At 49.8% G+C, this 23,425-nt stretch overlaps 3 long non-coding RNA genes across 4 annotated transcripts in view; 1 reads left to right on the top strand and 2 right to left on the bottom strand.

Moving 5' to 3' along the window:
- Positions 1–8,213: 8,213 nt before the first annotated feature.
- LOC144578516 (uncharacterized) overlaps positions 8,214–23,425 on the bottom strand; it is a 42,722-nt gene continuing 27,510 nt past the window's right edge. The window contains exons 3-6 of the long non-coding RNA XR_013524445.1: positions 12,148–12,303; positions 10,914–10,998; positions 10,410–10,472; positions 8,214–9,793 (exon numbers count right to left, since the gene is read on the bottom strand). This is a non-coding gene — a long non-coding RNA (uncharacterized LOC144578516). The remainder of the gene's footprint in view (positions 9,794–10,409; positions 10,473–10,913; positions 10,999–12,147; positions 12,304–23,425) is intronic.
- Positions 18,678–22,656, top strand: LOC144578518 (uncharacterized). The gene is made up of 2 exons (XR_013524448.1): positions 18,678–19,070; positions 19,171–22,656. It is a non-coding gene; the product is annotated as an uncharacterized LOC144578518 (long non-coding RNA).
- Positions 21,575–23,148, bottom strand: LOC144578517 (uncharacterized). Of its 2 annotated transcripts, XR_013524446.1 has the most exons (4): positions 22,889–23,148; positions 22,233–22,330; positions 21,806–21,950; positions 21,575–21,712 (listed from the first exon to the last, which is right to left on the bottom strand). It is a non-coding gene; the product is annotated as an uncharacterized LOC144578517 (long non-coding RNA). The 2 variants fall into 2 exon arrangements; XR_013524447.1 differs by lacking the exon at positions 22,233–22,330.

The raw sequence follows: 23,425 nt of genomic DNA, 5'->3' as shown, positions 1-23,425 counted from the left end.
TGGGGTCCACTCGCCTGGGGGACAGCATGGCTTCCCTCCATCAAATGTGGGGCCTGGACCTGGGCCTGCGGGCCCCTCCTGTTCTAGGCCCCTCCTCCTGTTCTAGGCCACTCCTCCTGTTCTAGGCCCCTCCTCCTGTTCTAGGCCACTCCTCCTGTTCTAGGCCACTCCTCCTGTTCTAGGCTACTCCTCTTGTTCTAGGCCACTCCTCCTGCTCCAGGCCGCTCCTCCTGTTCTAGGCCACTCCTCTTGTTCTAGGCCACTCCTCCTGCTCCAGGCCACTCCTCCTGTTCTAGGCCACTCCTCTTGTTCTAGGCCACTCCTCCTGCTCCAGAATCCCAGGTCCTCCTTGCCTGTCCCAGCTGATTCAGGATCCCTGCCTGGCTTTACTATGGAGTCCCTCAAAGAGCCTGAGACCTGCCTTGGGTTTCTACAGATCCCTGCTGTGTCTGTCTGAGACGCTCCATCAGTAACAGGAGGCAGAAGTGAATCCTCAGCCTCCCCAACTTATCATGGGGCTAAATCCAGAGGGGCAGACAAGTGCCCCAGGCCTGGGGGCCCTGGCCTGCTATTTCCAGGACCCCAAGAGGCTAGTGGAAGTTGCTTGTTCCCTAGACCTGAGGGAACCCTTGGCCTCAGCCAGTTCTAGCCCCTGCAGGAGCCATCTCCATGCCTCTAGACCCCCTGCAGACACGCTCCTTCCAGGATCTGGTCCAGTTGCCAGCCTGGTTCCCTAGGATGAGGACAATGTAAGGAGCCAGGAGGCTGGAACCAGGCTGGCCTCCTAGCCCAGCTGAAGAGATGGATCCTGGTCTCATGAGCTCCCATCTGGCTGGAAACTTCCCCAACCCTGGAACCACAGACAGCTCATCCTGAGAGCTCCTGCAGGGAAAAGGGTCCTGTGGGAACAAGGGGATGCTACAGTGAGTGACTTTGAGGACAAGGACAGACATAATCACACTCCTTTCGGCCACCCCATGGGCCCTGGGTTGCCAGGAGCCTCCCCAAACCCCAGCTTCCCTGCACCCCACCTATGAGGCCACTGGAGCCAGCCTGGCCCCCCCTGGAGCTAGTGCCGCAGCCCATCACAGGATCGGCCATTCCACCAAGTGGCAAGAAGAGAGACTGAGAGCAGGGAGACCTTTAGAGCCGCTCGACAGAGTAAGTGTTTGCCTGTTGAATCTAATAATGTACTTTGCATGTCTTCATTTTCATTTTCTAGGGTTGGGAGCTGTGATCAGCACAGGCAGCAGGGTGGGCAGACGCAGGTTGGTACTCAGCAGAGAACTGAGTGAATGAATAAATCAGTGCTGGGGAGGATGGAGGGTGTGGGAGGGAACTGAAGTTGTCAGAGAAAGTCCAACACAGACCTTGCCTTCCCTGGGATCATCCCTGGGGGTCACCAAACCGTCCCCATGTGCCTGAGGAGAGACCACCTGAGTCACAGCCCACAAAGCTCAGGCCAAAGAGCTGGGCTGGATGCGCTGAGGCCAGGGGACTTGGCTCAGGCCTCAATTCCTGGTCTTGACCACTATCCCCTCCTCCACCCCGAGCCTCAGTTCCCCATCTGCAAACTGAAGGTGATGCTCCAGACCAGGGATCCACAAGTCGTGTCCTCTGGGCGAGATCCAGCCAACAGCCTCTTGTTGCCAATGATGTTTTGTCTTACTGTTCTCTGTAGCAGCCTTTGCGTTATGGTGACAGGGCTGCGTGTAGGTGTGGCTGGGAGCTTATGGACCACAAAGCTGTGCATATGTGCCATCTGACCCTTTACAGCAAGGCTGGCCAGCCCTGCCTTCCTCGAGCCTTTCTGGATGGAAGCAGCATGGCCTCCAAGTTGGCAGTTAAGAAATTGTTTCTGGTGAGTGTAGGTTGAGCTCATTGCAAGACAAGTTCCATGCTATAAAAGCTTTTTTTTTTTTCTTTTGAGACAGAGTCTTGCTCTGTTGCCCAGGCTAGAGTACAGTGCTGCAATTTCACTGCAGTCTCTGCTCCCCCAGGTTCCAGTGATTCTCCTGCCTCAGCATCCTGGGTAGCTGGGATTACAGGCACCTGTCACCACACCAGGCTAATTTTTGTATTTTTAGTGGAGATGGGGTGTCATTCGATGTTGGTCAGGCTGGTTTCAAACTCCTGATCTCAGGTAATCCACCCACCTTGGCCTCCCAAAGTGCTGGGATTACAGGCATGAGCCCCCACACCCAGCTAAAAGCTACTTTTCTTTAAGTCCTTATAGTTCTGCTTTATATTAGAGTTAAGACGTTATGTTTACCATTTGAAATTTGGAGCACAGACAGGTGATCATCTGTCTAGGTTTCATTACGGGGCGTTAGAGAGTGCCTGTTAGAACAGCAGAGCATTGCTTCTGATGCAATGAGGCAGCTTCTTTAGAGGACCCAGGAGACCGTTGATTGTGCATCAGCCTCAGGTGGCAAAGCCATGCGGCTATTTCAAGAGTACAGCACTAGAGGGCAGCATAAGCCCATGTGTTCAATGTGGGAGTTTGCGCCTAGGGCACTGTCGCTTAGGAAGGCTGCGGGACTGGGGAAAGCTTGTGCCACCAGGACCTGAGCAGTCAGCAGGAGAGAGTATCAGGCCTCCGGGCCTGGGTCAGCTGCTGGTGGAGGGAACATTGCAGCGTGTGAGATGGTGAGACGCTGAAGGGAGCTGAAACCCACCTGCTGCACGTGCATGCCCCTTTTGGTTTGGAAGATGCTTTTGTCAAAGACGTCCCTTCACATGGGACTCTGCCTCCCCTGCTCGCCTCCTGCACAGTCACAGCATGTGTGTGCACACTAAGGCTGCCAGGAATCTGTCTATCTAGCTGAACTGGCTTTTCCCCAATTTGCTTGACATTGGGATCTTTTGTGCGAGCCTGCAGGTGTGTCTCAACTTAGCCACATCAGGAAGCAGACATTGGTAAGTGACCACTTAACATCGTGGGAGACGCCCGTCTACACCCCTGTGGGTTCCACGTCCATGGATTCAGACAACTTTGGATTAAAAACAATTTATTTTTATTTTTACTTTTTTGAGACACAGTTTTGCTCTGTCCCCCAGGCTGGGAGTGCAGTGGCGCACTCATGGATCACTGCCTCCTAGACCTCCGGGGGTCATGCAGTCCTCCTGACTCAGTCTCCCGTGTAGCTGAGACCGTTGGTGCCTGACCCCATACCCAGCTAATATTTGTTTGTAAAGATGGGGGTCTTCCTTTGTTGCCCCGGCTAGTCTCCACCTCCTAGGTCCTAATGATCCTCTCATTTCAGCCTCCCAAAGTGCTGGGATTGCAGGCGTAAAGCATTGCCCCTTGCCAGGATAAAAAAAACACTTTAAAAACAATAAACATAACACAAATTCTAAACAGACAGCATACCAACCATTTACTCAGCATTTGCATTGTGTATATAAGTAATCTAGAGGTGATTTAAGGTACACAGGAGGACCACGTAAATTCTATGCAAATGCAACACTATTTTATAACAGGGCATCTGCAGGATTTGTTCCCATGGGGGTCTTGGAAGCAATCCCCCTCAGATACCAAGGAACGACTGCATATATTCTTTTTTAAGTTGGGATTCTTGTTCATTTTCAAACCATCTTTTGCCAATAAAGCAGTTGGCTTCCCTGGGCAGGAGGGAGCATGCCATGTGCAGGCGGGGAGCCCCTCCCCTACACAGGAAAGAGGGCCTGTGTGTGCTGAGCTGGGTCTGTCCCTAAGGCAAGAGCAGGATTTCTGGCTCTGAAACACTGGCACAGCATCCATCACACCTGTGGACCAGTTTGCTTTTCCTGACTTCCAAGTCTCTCTCAGCCTCCCTCTTGTCCGTGGACACTCTGACAAAAGCAGATGGAATGTTCCTGATTGACAAGAGAGTCTTATTTAAGAGACAGACGCAGAGTACTCTGAAATCCCTCACAGTGGCGGCGTTGCCACGGCCTTTACACTCAGTGTGGAAGACAGTGAGTCGTGTGTCTCCCCGCTGGACTGTGGCTTCTGGGAAGGGCCAGGGGTGATGCCATCCTCCTGCCCAGCTCCCCCTGCACCGCAGGATGCCATCACCTGGTGTTAGGAGCTGAGAGGAAATGCAAACCTCTGTGTCCCAAGATGACCCAATAGGGAACTTCGGCAACAGCCACTGAGCAGGTAGATCAGCAGGCCAGGTGAGGCGGGGCTGGCGTCGCCTGGGGAGAGGCGGTGACCAGGAGACCCCTGGAGCCTTGTGCAGGATCAGGGTCTGAAGGGAGGGCAGCTGAAAGTAGGACACAGTGGACACCACCAGGTGGGGTGGAACCGTGGGGATCACCACTACATGCCGTTTGGTCACCTGCTCACCAAGGTGCCACCACCACTGACACCAAGCTGATGAGGGTTTCCATCCGCATTCATGATGTTACCAGGAAGTTGATTTTAGCCACAACCATTTTAAAAGTCAAAACCTGTTGTGTCTTTGTGGATCCAAAGTGTTGGAAATCTTCCCTTTTCCCCCCAGCTTCGCCCACCTACTGTTTCAACCTAACCTCCCAAATTCAACCTAAACTCCCTAATTCTTCCACAGCGCATTGCTGAAGGCCCTGAGAATATTTCAGCCTCCTCCATGAAGCCCTCCAGGGCCCCTTCACAGCCATCCCTCAGCATGTTATCTGCCGCTCTTGGATGCTGTTGTCCCACCCTCCATGACAGGCTAGGGACTCCTGGTGCTGGATCTTTTGTGCATAAAGTAAGCTGATTAAATTAAGCGAGCATCAGTGAAATGCTTTGCTTTCCATGAACCACACTGCCTCCGAACCAGGATCTGCTGCTCTTTAACTGCGGACGGACCCACTATCGATGCGCTGTCCTGCAGCTCCATCAGGAATTCGAGTCGTCTTGCACAGCTCTCCTTTCCAGCCTCTCCTCCCTCCCCATTATGGTCAATGCTGCTTTGGACGGTCTGGTCCCCTTCCCTGGGGGCCTGGAGATCCCCACTCACCTGGAAGGGATGGGCCTTGCTGGCTCCTCTCTCTGTGCCCAGCCCTGCCATCCTCCTCCTGGCTACAGAGGACGGGAGTCTGGGGACTAAGGGCTCTCTCCTTCCTGAGTGGCCTTGGGGCAGAACTTCTGCCGGGCACAGCTCCATCACCCAGGTCATGCCAGTTCCTGGATGCCCCCACGAAGTCGGAGGTGGGTGGCCACTTGTTCCTTCTCTGGAGAAACTCTAAGTGGAAATTATAAAGGGGTCTCCAGAAGGTCTGGTCACAAGACGAGCGGCCCCTCGAACTCCAGGCCAACCCCAGTCTCTCTGAGTTCCCTCCTCTTGTTCTCTTCCCTAAAACCATAACCTCTCCGCTCTGCTGGTGCCTCTTGTCCCCATGAAGCATCCTCTGGGCCCCTCCTCAAGGGAAACATATCAAGGAGTTGCCCGGGGTGCCACTGTTCCACCCCGCTGGGTGGCGCCCCCTTGCGCTCCTGGTTTCAGCTGCCCTCCTTGAAGACCCTGCTCTGGCCAAGGCTCCAGGGGCCTCCCGGTCACCGCCTCTCCCCAGGCAACGCCAACTCCACCTCACCTGGCCTCTCAGGCCCAGACCCAACCCTGCTTCCTTGGCTTTCTCTGGGCCAGCAGCACTCTGCCCAGGTGGCCTTCCCGGCACCCGGCCTCTCCGTCCTCCACACTTGGCCCCGAGCTTCACTGCCAGTCGCAGCCCGTGGGGCTCTACCTGGGGTGGCCGCTCTGGAGTCTGTGGCTGTCCCTCTTGGTCTTTCACTATGGGTCCCCCGCCCTGAGACAAGTTAGCTCCCACCCGGGGGAGGCTGGTACCCCCTCCTAGCCAAGTCCCACTGTGTCTTATGGCCAGAAAAGGACAGGAAGTGGCCCCCAAGTCAGCAGTGGGGTCTATGGGCCACATTTGTAATTAACCTGAAAAACAACGCATGACCTGAACCCTTGGCCTTGTGCTTGTGTTCAGGTTTGAATGTGCTCTTCGCAGGTCCCAGACAGTGACATTTAGACAAACTTCTTTCATCTGTGCCCCTGCAGACAGCAGCCACAGTGACACCTTAGGTCTGCCTCATTTGAAGCATTCACAGGCCAACAAAGCCATCAGCACACAGGCCCAGGAGTCCCTTGGAGGGCAGCGGCAGCCCTGCCCCTGGCTGTCAGCTCTGTGCTGCGGGGAGGGATTCATTCTCTCTCCATCTAGTGAGTTCCCACTCAATTCATCGTCTTTGAAAAACAAGCTCCCTAGCAGTGGGGCTTTTAGATTGAGATGTAACAGTTAATTGTTTTATTGAACTTTAAAGGAAAGAACGACAACCACCAGCCAACAGTGAGCCTTAGGAGTTGCTAATTTATTTTTATAGCCAGTTTTAATTTGATATTGATTGTCGCAGGCTCCAGGGGAATCTGTTGGGCCCCTCTGAGGGCGGATGGAGTCAAGGCAACGTGCACTTCTCGTTTTGTAATTAATTCATGTATTTTTTTTTTTAAAAAGACAATAAGGAAGAATCTCATGACGTTGGAAATTTTTCTCGAACAAAATATTCCCCAAGGCTTTGCCAGGCTTTCTGGTGTGAGCCGGGACGGCTGCTGGTGCTGAGGGCGGGCATTAGGTTAACAGAGTCTCGCTTAATCCTTCTTAGTCTGGAAAGCTGTTTGCATTCTAAGCGAAGGACTTCCTTCCCCAGCCTCTAAGGGGAGGATTCACCTCGCGCCTTCCCACCTTCCCCTTTGATGGGATTACCGCAGCTTGGGAAGGATTCATTTCACCTAACAGGCTCTGAGCGCTGGCCTCTTTACGGGGCCCATTCAGAAACATCCCATGGCCGGAGGGAAAAGTTCACATTTCTTCTTGAACAATGATCTCTCACAGGCTCCATTTCAGTTCTTTCTCAGTAGGGATTTTCCATACATTTCCAGCTCTCAGATTCTCTCAGTAAGATGACCGTTCTTTCAAACAGAGCTCTAGGAAAGAAGGCGGATTCTTTTTCTGTTGTTGTTGTCCTTCCTTTTGTTAAATGTGCATTTTTGATCTATCTGAATTAATGTAAGTGGGTTAATTCCACACAAACTACCAGAAAGGAGCCAGTATGATGACCCGGCAGAGCCGAGGGTGGAGTTGCCTGTGGGAGCGGGAATGGGAAGGGTAGATGTGTTTTTCACCGTTTTCTGCGATGGATGTAACTGAAAGTCCCTGTGCTGGCTCTGGGAAGAAATGGGAGGGCTTGGCCCTTCAGGGGCTTTGCTCCCCCCTCCCCAGGACCTTCCTCCTCCCCCCCTCCCCAGGACCTTCCTCCTTGCCTGCCAGGGCCCTCCTCATGCCTCCTCCCCAGCTGCTCCCTGTCCCACGGCCCCTTTCTGCTACATGCCAGGCACTTTACTTTTTGGTTTGTCCGGTCTCTGTACCCACCCAAATCCAAGTGCCCTGAGGACAGGCCCACAGCTGAATGTGCCCCCAAACAGCCCCCGGCCCATTGCCACCCTCAAATGTGTGTTGAGCAAGTGAGCAGTGGGAGACAGCAGATTGCTGGTGCCCTGGCTGTGGACCTTGGTGAGTTCTTTGGCATCTCCAAGCCGCTGTCCAGTCCCCCAGCTGGGGGCTGCTTGCAAGGGGGCTCCAGAGCCCACTGCACGACCCTCCTGATTGAAGAAAGGATGAGGGATTGCTCTCCTCCTGGTCAGTGTTATGGTGGCGAGGGAGGCCGGCCGAGGGGAGCAGCCCTGGGAGTGGCACCGGGGAAGGGGTCCCTGTATGCAGGAGATGCCGGGGCACAGAGTTCCCAAGGATGTCACTCACAGAAGAGGGCCCCAGAGAGTGGGGTCAGCAGGAGCAAAGGTGATTCTCAAGCACACTGTAAAGGCCCAGACTCAGGAAGTTCTCTGGAGGAGCCTTGTCAGGGAGGCCACGTGGCAACATGCAGCTAAAGTCTCACCTCCAGGAGAGGCTCCCCAGTGAACCAGACACTCAGCATGCCCTTGTGGGTCCCGCCCCGAAGCACTGTCACTCCATGGCCTGGAGCCCTCCATCCCCCGACAATCGCAAGCGTGAGTGTGCAGGTGCTGTTCACCTTCTTCTTTTCTTTCTTCCTCCCTCCCTCCCTCTTTCTCTCTCTTTTCTCCTTCCTTCCTTCCTTCCTTCCTTCCTTCCTTCCTTCCTTCCTTCCTTCCTTCCTTCCTTCCTTCTTTCTTTCTTTCTTTCTTTCTTTCTTTCTTTCTTTCTTTCTTTCTTTCTTTTCTTTCTTTCTTTCTTTTGACGGAGTTTCACTGTCACCCAGGATAGAGTGCTGTGGTGCAATCTCGGCTCACTGCAGCTTCTGCCTCCTGGATTCAAGTGATTCTCCTGGCCACTCTCTCTCTGTGTCCCTGGAGGCCAGCAGAGGACTGGTGCCCAGGAGGACCCCTGTGATGCTGGTTGACTCAGCAGGTGATGGAACTTGGGGACCCCACGGCAGCCGCGGAGGGCGCCTGTGTCCCTGTGCATCATGTCTGTGCTCACGGCAGGAAAAGTGGCTGGATACAGGGGTTCTGCATCCTTTCCAAACTGCTTTTAGTTTCACTCGCATCAAAATAGCATGGAGCCAGGCAGGAGGTGGTTCACAGGTGGAGCGGGTCTGTCCCACAGCACGCCAGTCACAGACAGTTCCCAGCCCACAGGTGACCCACTGGTGTGGCTCGGCTGGGACGGTGCACTCCAGACTCCTGCTACAGGTAGGTTTTAAATAAAAATGGTTAAAGAAGAGAAAGGCAGGCAAAATACCTATGTGATGTGAACTCTAGTTCAACCATTGCTGGATGAAGGTCGTCTCCGTACCCAGCACAGTTGGATTGAGAAGAGTTTTGGAAACTCAAAAAAGCTGCGTTTACACAGCAGACACTGCCTTCCAATCATCAGGAGACGCTCTGCAAAGGAGCGCACGTTCTGCTGTAAGTGAAACAAAGCCACAGAGCTCTGCTGCATTTCTCAGTCGGGGCATCCAGTAGCTCAAGCTTCTTACATATCCCTCTCTGTTACGTCCACACAACTCATTCTGTTTCATAGAAATATAAAAGGCCGCATGTTACACACGACATGCAGATCTATGTAAAAACAGAACATTAGGTTGCATATGTGTGTCAACACATTGTCTACACAATATGCAGAACACATAAACACACACACGCCATACAGGGATCATATCTCCGCTCTTAAATACATGCTTGAAGATGTTTACTTTAAAAAATGCTATTGTGTAGGTTGCAGTCATATTAACCCTGGAGAACTTTATTTTTGACATATGATGATGGACCTCTTTGTCTTAAATTTAAGAGCCAACAGATATGCGGCCCAGTGCATAAGCCCCCAGTGGAGACTATTTTAGTGTTGGGTGCATTTGTCATCCTCAGAGAGCAAAAATCAAAAGTGCAGCATCACTGGGAGAAGGGAGGTGGGATGGGATAAAGTTGCATATCAGAGAAGGCTTCCTGGAGGAGGTGATATGAAAGGCCAGGAGGAACTAATCAGGGAGTGAAGGGAGAGAAAGGCATTCTGGGTAGAGGGACCAGCAGGTGCAAAGAGCCAAGGTGAAGGTGTGTGCAGGGTTCTGGGGACTCCATGTGGAGGAGGGTAGTTGGGAGGTAGCATGAAGGAGGAAAGCAGTGAGAAAGGAGGTGCAGATATCGAGAGCCTGGAGCCTGGATCCCTCTCTCATCTTCCCTGAAGGCAGAAGATGCATCGAACGGGTCTGAGCTGGCAGCAGTGGCCATGAGGTGTGGTTTAGACAGGCCATCTGTGGCGGCGTGGCCACGGTCCCAGCAGGGCTACAGCAGCCGTGGCAGCAGAGCTAGGGGAGAAGAGCAGGGACTGAGCTTCGGGAGTCTCCGGGGTGGAGAGAACACAATCATTTCACAAAGATGAAGAATATGGAACTGGTGGGCTCAGAGGACAGACTCGAGAGAGAAGAAAGACGAGGACGGCCTGCAGGTTTCTGAGGGGTTGACCCTTGCCTTAGATGGGGGTCACTGAAAGACGACCCGGTCTGGGCCAGTGGGGAAGAGTTCAGTTTGGGACATATGCGTTTAGGCATTTTGCGGACATGGTAGGGAGGCTCAAAGAAGACAGAAACCACAGAGGAAGACAAGGGAGGCCCAGGTGCCAGGAAGAGCATGGGGCATGGGAAGGGGCCAGGCTGAGGGGTGAGCCCAGAAACCCTCAGAGCTTCCCTCAGAGAACGTGCTTGCTCCTGCAGAAGCCCCACTTCAAGTTCTGGGGTGAAGCTGCCAGAAACCAGTTCCCCTGACACTGCAGCCTGAGAAGCTCAGCCTCTCCCTGAAGACCCTGGGTATCTCCAGGCCACCCTACAGCCCCCAAGGAGCCTCCCAGTGCTGGGCTTCTCCTGCCCCCAGTAAACTGCAGTGAGAATATTAAGCCTGAAAATCTCCCCAGATCAGTTTCCATACCTGCTGAACCCAGCCCAGAATCAAGGAGTTACAGGTCACGATAGAGATCTCTCCTTGTTTATCCTGTAAACAGAAACCCACAGGGACCAAAATACCCCACTGATCTCTTCCTCTGCTGCCCCCTTCATTAAAGCAAATAGGTAACAGTGATTCCAAGGCCCCAGGAGAGTGGAGGGGTATGCTGGGGCTTTGTCCTTTTCTAAGAGAGCTTTGGGTGCCTGGAGCACGCCCGCCCACAGGGACTGGATTCCCCTTCTTCCCCTGCGATCTGCGTTTCCAGCCCAGGCTGAGCCCTGCACCCAGGCTGTGAACTAAGGAAACCCACAAACCTGTAATATTTTTCAGAGAACAATAAAGACATTTCTCAGTCCCTGAGCAATTACAGGACCCTATTTGTACATAAGAAATAATCACGTCATCCCACAAACTAATGAACTTGGAGATAAAACTGATGGGGGAAATCGGGAAGGAGACGCAGGTGGCCTAGGAAGTCGGCTAAATCACCTGGAGGACACCCTTAGGGCTGGCAGGGTCTCAGGCTCCAGGCGATCTCCGCCGGTCGTCCTCTCTCCTCTCCATCCCGGGATGCCTGAGATGCAAGTTCCTCTTTTACCATCAGGAAAGAGAGTGGCTCATCCAGCGTTTGGCGTATCCGGGGGTCTCTAGTCTGTGCTCCCCAGGACATGGCCGCACCCTTGGACTGTCTTCATTCTGCCCCTGAGCCCTACTGAGATTGACTGGAGACCACCTCACATAGGGCAGTTTCACTTGTGCTGACTTCCCGCCCCCCGCCCCCCGGCCCCACAGTTGAACCCCCTTGGTGAAAGGCCAGTGCGGCTGGCCAAGCCTTTCTGCTGATGGGCCAGGTCATCCACAAAGCTGCTTCAGGACTAAGACAGCTCCAGCTCCCAGAAGCTCTGGTTGGGGGCAGCGTTGTTGGGCATGCAGCAGCCACTGCCATTTCCTGCGTGTGTGCGTGTGTGTATGTGTGTGTGTACCACGAGCATGTGTGTCTCACTTGGAGGTGAGAACCCAGGATGGTCATGCTGCCTTGCCTGCCCTTCTGGGGCGGTATTTTTTCTTAAAAAGTCAACCAGGGGAGAAGATTCCTCTGCCTATAGACTCACAGCTCTCATGAGTGTCTTCGGCCTGGGAAAATGCTTTACATGTTCAAAGGAGACAGAAATCACCACTCTGCAGAGCTTCAGGCCCTGTGTCCCCCAAAGAGATTTGCAGAGCTATCCCTCCAGACCTATCCCTGAGGGCACATTGGGGCATCCTCCCTCCAGACCATCAGCATTCTGCACCCTCTAACAGTGCTGGCACAGCAGGCCTCCCTCCTAACTTGCAAAGGAAGCTAACGCCTGCCCAGAGTGGCTGCTGAGGGAGGACCTGACATTCAAAGTGTGGATGAGGTGCCTGCTGCAGAGGTGGTGCCCATTCAATGCCGGGTTCTTCCCTTGGAGTTCCTTGGTCATACTGACAGCTGCCCCACCAGGATCTGGCCTGCCCATACCTTCCCATCTCTCTTCCCATGACTAATCCTGTAAGATGTCCAGTGCATTTTACATGGTGGGTGGATAGAATGAGCTTCGTTTATTAATTTTGTATTACACACATTAACAATAACCAGAAATATTTCATAGTCCTTGGTCAGCCATTTGGATGGCTACAGAAGTCCAGTGGAAAAGTCAAAGTCAGTATTAGTTCTGCCTTACAGAGAAGGTAACTGACTTACCCATGACCACAGGGATAGGAAGGAGCTGAGCCAGGTGCAGGCTTCAGTCTGGGTGCTGATGGGTCCTGGACTCTTCCCAGCGCAGAGATTGGAAGGGAGGGGACTGTGTGGCCCTTAGCCATGCACACAGGGGACTCTCCTTTCATCTTTGGTCATCTGGAATGGACAGAGAAGCTGTGATGAACTTCAGAGGGAATGTTGTGATCACATCACTCATTCGTTACATGAATCGTTCATGTATTCGCCACCTGTTGAGTGATGTCTTCTAGGCAACCAGTACTATGGAAGATACAAAAGATGGAAGATCACCCCATATCTTCCTATGAATAAGACTCCTTATTCATACAGGAGAACACCCTCTATGTACCTGTAGGGTCAACCATTAAACTGAAAAGCACCCTAAGGAATTAGAGCTTTCAAAATTAAATGGACACACATATTCACACACATTTTGCTTTACAAGTTGCTTTGTTTTACATGCAAATCTTAATGATAAAGGCTGCACCTATATGAGAGAAGATTTCTGAACCCCACATTTATTTTAATCTTGGGACCCCAGTCTAGTTTTCTCCTTCCTCCAAAGCACATTGTATTAGTTTGTTCTCATGCTGCTAATAAAGACATACCTGAGACTGTAATTTATAAAGGAAAGAGGTTTAATTGACTCATAGTTCTGCATGGCTGGGGAGGCCTCAGGAAACAATTACAGCAGAAGGCACCTCTTCACAGGGTGGCGGGAGGGAGAATGAGAGCCGACAACGGGGAAAGCTCCTTATAAAACCAATCTTGTGAAAGCTCACTGACTATCATGAGAACTGTACGGGGGAAACCTCCCCTATGATTCAGTTATTTCCACCTGGTCCCACTCTTGACAAATGGGGATTATTATTAGGATTCAAGGTAAGATTTGGGTGGGGACAACAAGTCAAACCATGTCACACATATTAAAAAAAAATCACAGAAAGAGTTAATCAATATTTCAGCGTGAGAAGCATTATTTAATCTCTACGTTTTAATAGACCAGAATTGGAGAAAGAAAACACCAGAAGTGAAATTCATGCTGCCCAATCTCAGTTTAGAAGCCTCAGTGTTTCCTAAGTGTGTCCAAATCCCACCCCACAAACACGAAGTCCTTACAGGGTGATGCGATTTATTGTACAAAGTATTGTTCTGTGCTAACACTCCTGAGCACATACTGGGCTCCTCAGGGGCACCTGCAGTCGCCATCCTCGCCATCCTCGCCATCCTCTCCTGCTTCCAAGCTGGCCTCCCTGTATCCAGTTACTGAGAGGTAAGTTACCACCCTGAGGAAGATTACTGACAATCTTGACAGTTCCCCGACTCCTTCAAGTAGGCTCATTTGTATCTCATGGGAGACACCTGAATGTGAGTTGCTACTGATCATCTCACGGGCTAAAAGGCTAAAGCTTTGGTGTTGGCTGCAATTGCAATCAGCAGATAGAAACAGGTCAGTATGGGGAATGCCAGCAAGTTGTGGGTCATCTCAGTTTAGTTCAAATTCAACACCTAACTTTGAATTCTACCTGGAAAAAAAGTAGTTTATGAAGTGAGACTTAATCGGTGGGGAAACACCATTCTAAAGTCTCCGCGCTGTTGAGCACAAAGATGTTGCCAGCTCTCCTTGGAGCCTTCCTGTGGTCAGCAAGACCAGGACAGAGCTGTTTGAGCATGGATAATAGAGTCCATGCTGGGCATGGCGCCAGACGGTGCATGAGCTTTCAGCCTGGGCTTCACTCAGTTATTTAACAGCCCCGGAACCATGGACAAGTCAGTTCCCAATTCGTCTCTTTCTCCATACATGTAATTAAGTTCCAACAGTGGTGTTTTCTTGTTTGATTAATGCCAACACAGAAAGAATGAGGGTCAGTTCCTAGTAGGTGCCAGCATTGTTCTAAGCACTTTGTATATAATGTCAATCCATGCAATAGAACTGCCTGAAGTTATATGATTATTTCCATTTCCTCACTGAGTCAACTGAGGCCTGGAGAGGTTAAGTAACTTGCACAGGGTCACACGGCTAGCGGGGAGTGCAGTGGGGAAGCACCACGGTGGTCTGGAGGGGTCTGTAAGAGCAGCAATGTGTGAAGGGGATGCCGGTGGGATGAAGGGTGGTTTTTGTTTGTTTTGTTGGTTTGTTTTTGAGACGAAGTTTTGCTCTTGTTGCCCAGGCTGGAGTGCAATGGTGCAATCTCGGCTCACTGCAACCTCTACCTCCCGGGTTCAAGTGATTCTCCTGCCTCAGCCTCCCGAGTAGCTGGGATTACAGGCATGCACCACCATGCCCAGCTAATTTTGTATTTTTTTTTTAGTGAAGACAGAGTTTCTCCATGTTGGTCAGGCTGGTCTCGAACTCCTGACCTCAGGTGATCCACCCACCTCGGCCTCCCAAAGTGCTGGGATTACAGGCGTGAGCTGCTGGGCCCGACCCGAAAGGCCTTTTTGAATTTGCATCGTGTGCGTCTGTCTGCACCCCTCCATTGCTCCTCACTGGTGACTTAGTTGCCTGGATTCAGTGTGTCCTCAGTGCACAGACACCTGTGGGCTCTGCTACCTTTCCAAATCACCACCCCCTTGGGTGGAAAGCCATTGATCTAACTCAGCTTCACTGCAGAATCCAGTCCCAAGTATACCTTTAGCAAAAGACACCTGAATAAATTCGGTCCTTTTTTCTTCTCTTGTCGGAGGACAGTGGGCTTGAACCCAGCCAACCTAAGGGGGTCAGCTCGCCCCCAGCCCCAGGTGCACTGTCCTCATAGGCAAGATTGAAGGCTGTCTGTGACGAGCAGTATGCACAGGCCACACGAGACCTTTCAAAAGGTGGGCCAGAAAGTTTTTACTTATAGTGAGCGATCTGATCAGCTGGAGCCAAGTGTTTTCCGGAGATGTCATTCCTGAGTGACTAGAAGCTGCCTTGAGGAAGCTCCGCTCATGCCCAGATGCACTCCTGGGCTCCGGGAACGTCAATATCACTCACTTGGAGACTAGAAAACCAGCCCAGAAATGAAGAGCCCCTGGTGCCGCGGCAGGCCTGCTCTTGACGGCGTGGGTCCTGATCCTGGCGATGTAATTTGAAGATATTTCATTTTCTGTTGCTCTCAGATGCTTTTGTGAAGCCTCTTCCCTGTCTGTTTCTCAGAACTCTGCTTTTTACTGCATGATATGTGGCAACAAATATTGATGGATGGAGATCGTGGAAGCCCCAGGATTCTTCTTGGTGGAATGTTTAGGAGCTCTCATCTTCCTTCCCCTCGTCCTGTGGTTGAGTTGAACATGCTTGATGCTAAAGACCTTGTGTGGGCTGGCCCTGGGCTAACCTCCTAATCATTTGAAGGTGCTCACTTGGCAATGCACATGCTATCAACCCACGAAAAAGAACTGTCAATATCCAATCTTCGGCAATGCCGCTCTCAGCTCTTAAAAAGCTTATGGAAGGAAATTCCTCCTTAGGCGAGGCCTCCAGGTTTACAGTTTTATTTGTATAACAAATAAGGCTTAGAAAATAAGCCCGACTTGAAGCCGTGCTACCCAGTGACTCCCACCTTGGCCTTGATGGACGACTGTAGTTACAAGAGAAATAGCTTCAGGATGCAGGACCAGACAGTCCCTCCAACATCCTTATTGACCTCTGATTTCTGATTCACCAGGCTGCCTGGCGAAAGCCTTCATCACCAGGCCTTAACTCAACCTGACAGGGGAGCCTGCCGACCCTCCCTCATCCATCTTCATTTGTCTTTTGCAATTGTAGGAAGGCAGCAGAGTCGCCGCCTTCTTCTCCGACCATCAGCAAGTGGTTTCAGAAAGCCCAAAACAAAACGTGGCGATGGAAATTCCTCACGTACTTTCTGGGCTTGCGTCGCTGACGAGAAATGCGTTTGTCTGTGCTGTTCGGATTGTTGACTCAGGGAAACAAAAATAATTCTTGCTCCTATAATTTCTTGTCATTCCTCATTTCTAATCATGGAAGTGAACTACTATTCCCATTAAAAACTGAGCGACTAGGGGCTGGGCACAGTGGCTCATGACTAATCCCAGCACTTCGGGAGGCTGAGGCAGGCAGATCGCTTGATCCCAGGAGGTGGAGATCAGCTTGGGCAACAGGATGAAACCTTGTCTCTACAAAAAAAATAGAAAACTTTGCAGGGTGTGGTGGCACACACCTGTGGTCTCAGCTACTCAGAGGCTGAGGAGGGAGGATCACTTGAGCACAGGAAGTAGAGGCTGCAGTGAGCCATGATACTGCCACTGCACTGCAGCCTGGGGGGCAGAGTGAGACCTTGTCTCCAAAACAAAACAAAACAAATCAGAACCTATCAACAACAAGAAAAGAAGAAAGACTAAGGATAGTTTTATTTTTTATTTTGATTTATTTATTTTTAGCTTTATTTTATTGTGTCAGAATGCATGTGTAGGATGTGCAGGTTTGCTACACAGATAGACGTGTGCCCCACAGTGGTTTGCTGCACCTGTCAATCCATCACCAAGGTATTAAGCCCCACATGCCTTAGCTATTTATTCTGATGCTCTCCCTCCCCTCACCCCCACCCCCACAATAAGCCCCAGTGTGTGATGTTCCCCTCCCTGTGTCCATGTGTTCTCATTGTTCAGCTCCCACTTATGAGTGAGAACATGTAGCATTTGGTTTTCTGTTCCTGTATTAGCTTGCTGAGGATGATGGCTTCCAGCTCCATTCATGTCCCTGCAAAGAACACGATCTTGTTTTTTTTTTGGCTGTATAGTATTCCATGGTGTGTGTGTGTGTGTGTATATATATATATATACCATATTTTCTTTATCCCTCTATCATGAATGTGCATTTGGGTTGATTCCATGTCTTTGCTATTGTGAACAGTGCTGCTATAAGCATGCACTTGCATGTATATTTATCATAGAATTATTTACATTCCTTTGGGCATATACCCAGTAATGGGAGTGCTGGGTCAAATGGTATTTCTGGTTCTAGATCCTTGAGTAATCACCGCACTGGTTGAAGTAATTTACACTCCCACCAACAGTATAAGAGTGTTCCTATTTCTCCACAGCCTCAACAGCATCTATTGTTTCTTGCCTTTTTAATAACTGCTATTCTGACTGGCACGAGATGGTGGCTCATCGTGGTTTTGATGTGCATTTCTCTAATGATCAGTGACGCTGAGCTTTTATTCATATGTTTGTCGGCCACATGAATGACTTCTTTGAGAAGTGTCTGTGTCCTCTTCCCACTTTTTGATGGGGTTGTTTTTTTATGTGAATTTGTTTAAGTTTATTGTAGATTCTAGATATCAGACCTTTGTCGAATGGATATATTGCAAAAGTTTTCTCCCATTCTGTAGGTTGTTCACTCTGATGACAGTTTCTTTTGCTATGCAGAAGCTCTTTGGTTTAATTAGACCCCCTTTGTCAATTTTTGCTTTTGTTACAATTGCTTTTGATGTTTTTGTCATGAAATCTTCTCCTGTGCCTATGTCCTGAATGGTATTGCCTAGTCGATATGCAAAAATCACAAGCATTTCTATACCCCAACAATAGACAAGCAGAGAGCCAGATCATGAATGAACTCCCATTCACAGTTGCTACAAAGAGAATAAAATACCTAGGAATATAGATAACAAGGCGTGGGAAGGATCTTTTCAAGGAGAACTATAGACGACTGCTCAAAGAAATAAGAGAGGACACAAACAAATGGAAAAGCAGTTCATGCTTGTGGATAGGAAAAATCACTATTGTGAAAATGGCCATACTACCCAAAGTAATTTATAGATTCAATGCTATTCCCATTAAACTACCATTGACATTGTTAACAGAATTAGAAAAAACCTACTTTAAAATTCATATAAAACAAAAGAAAAAGCCTGTATATCCAAGATAATCCTAAGCAAAAAGAACAAAGCTGAGGCATCACACTACCTGATTTCAAACTATACTACAAGGCTACAGTAACCAAAACAGCATGGTACTGGCACCAAAACAGACACATAGACCAAGAGAACAGAATAGAGATCTTGGAAATAAGACCACACATCTACAACCATCTGATCTTTGGCAGACCTGACAAAAACAAACAATGGGGAAAGGATTCCCTGTTTAATAAACGGTACTGGGAGAATTGGCTAGCCATATGCAGAAAACTGAAACTAGATCCCTTCCTTACATTGTATAGGGATATTTAAAAATCCTTTTAATTTATGGTTAAGGATATCACAGCTAACAAAGCATAATAAAAAGGTATACAAAGCAAACATATCGAATCACATGCCTTCCAGAACAAAGATCTTCATGTTACAGAGACGATATGTTTTTAAAACAATTGAGTTGGTAAAAAGTAGGGCACAGAGACATCTGTCTTTTAACAGAACAAGACAAGGCTTTTGTCATTATGCAATTAATATGCATACCTGGGAGCTAAGAACTTGGGGCTGAGTGATGCTTTAAAATCAAACCGAAAATATGTCTTGCCTACAAATGCTGTTTTCAAAGAAGGGCTGTTGTGATTGGTGGAGAGGGAGAGGGATGCACTGGGGTTTCACCAGAAGCACCGATGGGGTGCAGTCCTGCTTGCTGTGGCCCCGGGTTGCCTGCTTCCATTCCTATTACAGGTCAAGTGTGGGCAACCCCAGTGGATTCCTTGATCCCTATATTTTCCTGGATTGAGAGCTAGATGAATCACTCACAGGAGGCTGTCACCTCTGGGTACTCATGTCGTTTTCCCTTGGAAGTGAACTTCCTTCACCCTGCATCTGGATCCAACCCTCCTGCTGGCCTGCCGGGTGCTGATGGCAACCTCACCTCTTGCTGTCACAGATGCTATGGGAAGAGTCTTCTCTGCACCTGCTTTGCAGTTCTCCTTCTCCAAAGAGAATATCTAGTGACGAAGCTGGTTTCTTTTCCTCCAAGCGCAATTTCTGGCAAGTGTCCAAGGATCTATCTGCTGTATAATTTCGGCATGACAACTTAATCAGCATTTCTCCATGGCTGTTTTTTTTTTTTTTTTTTTTTTTTTTTCAGAATTTGGAAAGCTTGTTAGCAAAGACAGAAGAAAAAGAATGTCTGGCGCCTCCTTTCTGCTACATCTCTTTGAGCAGAAAACCAACCATCGCCAACTCGAGTCCGCTCACTGCACTGTCACCACCAGTCCGCAGAAATGAGAAGAATGGAGTTCCTCCTTCACACCTTTCCAAATTAAATAATGGTGTTTTGTAATTTCAAAACTGTGACCGTTACTTCAATGGAGAAAATTGTAAGTCCCTTTCTATTTGCTTTTCTTAGGGCTTATGTTGTGAGTGAGAAACACACCCCCAACCAATAACAAGGCTGAATGTTTTTCTTTGACAAAATTTCTTAGTGCTCTTCATTTGTACTAAAAATTAGGAGACCCCAGTGAGAACCCCCGTGACAGTGGAGAGTAATTGCAGCGAGAACTTAGTCTAAATTAGCGAAAAGACATATTTTGCCATCTGTCAAATGACAAGTCAATTGTTCTTACATCAACATCCTTCTTTTAAAGTTCAAGTCTGTCAACCAGAGAAAAGGCATGAACACCAAACAAAAGGAAAATAGATTCCGATTCCCACCCTCTTCTGCATGTGAGTTCTGAAGGGATCCTGCCCTCGCACACAGGCCTCCTGGGCATCCTCTAGTGACCTTAACTAAGGGGTCTGAATGCATCTCTACAGTCATTCTTGGCATTGCTCAAAGCAATCGTGGCTCAGGAGAGAAAATGAAGAGAAAAATGAACTGTGCATTATCAAGAGATGTGTGTGTGTGTGTGTGTGTGTGTCTGTGTGAGTGTGTGTCTGTGTGGGTCCCTGTAGCAGCTTCACTACAAAGTAGTTGAAAAAGAGGGGCTGTTTCTTCATGAACGGACAGCTTTCTGCAGGTATCTATGTAAACCGATGCCAACGACAGATGTCTGGTTTATAGATCCCCAGGGAAGCCAACTGGAAACCCCTCGTTCTCTTTTGGCAAAAGTTTGCAGGCAGCTTCACAATGTTACAGCAGGTTTCTAACCCTTGGCACTGCTGAGGTCTTGGGTTGAATCATTCTGTGTTTCAGGGACCGTCCTGGGCATTGTAGGATATTGAGCGGCATTCCTGGCCCTACGCACCAGATTCCAGAAGCACCTTCCCCTGCCCCCAGCTATGACAACCAGAGATGTCTTCAGACTTTACCAAATGTTCCCCAGGGAGCGAAATCACCCTGAGTGAGACCCACTGGAGCAGAGACCTGTGTGGGGACAGCTGCGGTATTTGTGGTGTGTATGTATACACACGTGAGCTGTGTGTGTTACTGGTAATGGAAAGTTGAGCTTAAGTGGCCAACATATTTAGAGAGTCCTCCTTGGACCTGACCCCAGCTATGTGCTACTTTGCTAAGGAATACGGACTCGCAGTAGAGAAGCTTCTTTTGTTTATTTCCTGGAAGAGATGGCAGCCACTATCTTTAGAAAAATGAGTCTGATGCTTTGTGGAAATGCTGTTCTCACCGGGCTTTCAGGGTTTTGCTTTTGGCCCCATCTGCCCAGCTCTTCTCTTGGACCCTCGCTTGGTCCTTAAGGTTCTTTGGGACAATATCCTAAAACGCACAGGACAGTCCCCAAAACGCAGCCTTGTCCAGGTAACAGGGAGTATGGATTTGAGAAGATGCCTGTGGGCCACTCTCAAGACCCTGTGTCTGTGCCCCTGGCCATGTCCCCAGCCTGCCTGGACACTCTCCTGATCACTGAGAGAGAGTGTGCCTGGAACAGGGTCTGTGCATCACTCAGGGTGCATCGGGGCCTGTTCCCACTCTCCCCTCGGCCTCTTTAAAGCTAGGAATGGCATCGTCTGCAGGCAAAGACCGGCCACACTGGGCAGTTCCCCGTGCCCCCCTCACTGTCATGCCTTCTTGTTTTGGGAACCAGTGGCATGGACACAAGGGGAATCATCAGTTCTGGTCTTAAAGAGCAAACTTTATGGGGTACAGGTTGGGTGGGGTTGGAGAGGCTGTGAGTAGGCTGGCACAGGGGTGTCTCCATCTCTGCCCTTCTCTTTGATCTGCCCACCACCCGGCCACAGAGCGCAGGCAGCCTGCTCTGCCAGGCATCCTGCCAGGCCCTGGGACTCAATGGATGAAAGAGATGGAGCCTTCTCTTCTGGGGTCTGAGGTTGAGTGGGTGGGTGGGGCTGGACCATCAGCAGCACTGTGGTCAGACACAGGCCCATTGTGGAGTTGGAGAGGCAGATGGCACTGGCTTCCTTTCTCTAACGATCCCTTGGAGGTGGACACACTGGGCGAGCTTCAAAGCCAGATTGAAGAACAAGCAGCAAGGGATTCAGGGATCAGTCAGGCAGCAAGGAATGAATGGCCAAAGGAGGAGGAACTGTGAGCCAGGGGTCCCACCCCATCCCTGGAAGGTGACGTAGAGCCAAGGCCGCAGATGAGGTCAGCCCACTGTCCTTGCCAGGACCAGCTTGGCAGAGCCTGGAGCCTGCTGAGTAGAGGAACTGCAGGGGGTTCTGTGCCTCCTGTGGGGAAGGTCCTGCAGAGCACTGTGGCACACTATGGAGACCTGTGGGTGTTGAAGGAATAGCTCGGCTCACGGCCAGAGGGTGTGGAGAGGATGTGGGCATGGGTGAAGACGGGTGGGACCAAGCTTACGTACTTTTGTAAAGATGATTTCCTTATCCCTGGAGGTGTTGTTCAGGGGTAGAAAACAGTGGGAACTGGCATCCCAAGCAGCTCCAGCAGGCCCTGTGTCCCTGGGCTGGAGGAAGCCGAAGCACAGATGCTGATCCGGGGCTCAGGCACTGCTTGCCAGATTGAGCACAGAAAGATGCAGACGGCTCCATTAAATTTGAATTTTAGATAAGTAGCAAATAGAACATATTAATATTAAAAATTATTTATTGTTTATCTGAAATTCAAATTTCTATGGGTGTCCTGTATTTCCTCTGGCACTGCTCCCAGACACCCCGGGGAGGCCTCCCAGTGACACCTGCTGGTGGGGACAGGGAGGTGCTAGTGAACTGGCAGACAGGGAGGCAGCACCCACCCAGCCCCACTCCGCCCTCCTGGGGCAGTCACCTCACCTCTCAACTTCTGCCATTGAACGAGGAAGGCTTCCCCAGGCCCTTTCCAGAATTATTGATCTATAATTTAATTTCCCTTTGCTTCTCACCTGTACCATCTGTTATAATAAAACCCACATGACATGACCGATGTCAGAACCTTTAGCGAAGGTACCAGGTTTGAAAATCTCATACCATTTTCCCCAAATTGTGTTTTTAAGGACAACAGCAGAGAAACAAAATGAAATATGTTTTCTTCCCATAAAACTACTCAGGAACAATCTGTAGCATGAGTTGCCAAGAAGAAAATGAAAATATTCTACAATCCTTTTTATTTTTTCCAAAGAAAAAACTATCGATCAGCATTATGTAACGTGTGGCAATGCCTAAGCCCAATAGCCAACCCGAAGTAAACAATACCTGTCAGCCATCATGGTTGCCATGATTACGATTTTGTAAGATGCTAATGTTTTCTAAAAGATGGTTTGGTAAACTCTGGGTATCCTTTTGCCTCTAAAACAATATCACTATTTTCAAAGCAAAAAAATAGCCTTGAATCAGCCAGTTGTTAGGCCAAGATGGCCTAGTGAATGAAATCAACAAGTTTAGACGTGAATGCTTTTAATCCTTAAATTGTAGTCCTTAAAATAAAATGTGGAAGCCATAGCCACCCTTACCTACAGAATGGAACACGTGATCTTTCCGCAGCCCCAAAGGAGAAAAGAATGTAAATGGACAAGAAGCTGGAGTTCCCCTGGGTCGAATCCCCTGCACCCAGCACTTCCTCAGAATCCTCAGGCCCATGTAGGGAGGGCAGTAGCAGTCTCGTGCTGAAAGCAGCAGGCGTCTGACTACATTTCTCAGATTATCTCCGTTACCCTAAGAGGAGCACTAACATTAGTTTACAGCTGAAGTGCATAACTTCAGAACCAAAGAGAACCCCTCCCAGTCTAATGGGATCAAACCATGAAGTCAATCACAAGTGGCAATTGTTGAGGGATTGCACTGTCACAATACCGCCCTCCTTTCACAGGTGGAAAGCAGCCTGCCCTCCTGCCCACAGCTGGGACCCTCCTCACTGGCCTCATTGCCTCTGCCCCTTCCACACAGCAGTTACATTACAAGTGGAGGGTGTCCAAGTTCTTGATGTTTTGAACAAAAAATTGGACAAAAAGCACAAACAAAGCAAGGAAAGTGTAAGACCGGTTGCCTTG

This window comes from Callithrix jacchus, chromosome 12 (assembly GCF_049354715.1).
Source record: "Callithrix jacchus isolate 240 chromosome 12, calJac240_pri, whole genome shotgun sequence".
In the NCBI taxonomy this organism is placed as follows: Eukaryota; Metazoa; Chordata; class Mammalia; order Primates; family Cebidae; genus Callithrix; species Callithrix jacchus.
This window is presented reverse-complemented; position numbering and strand designations above follow the sequence as displayed.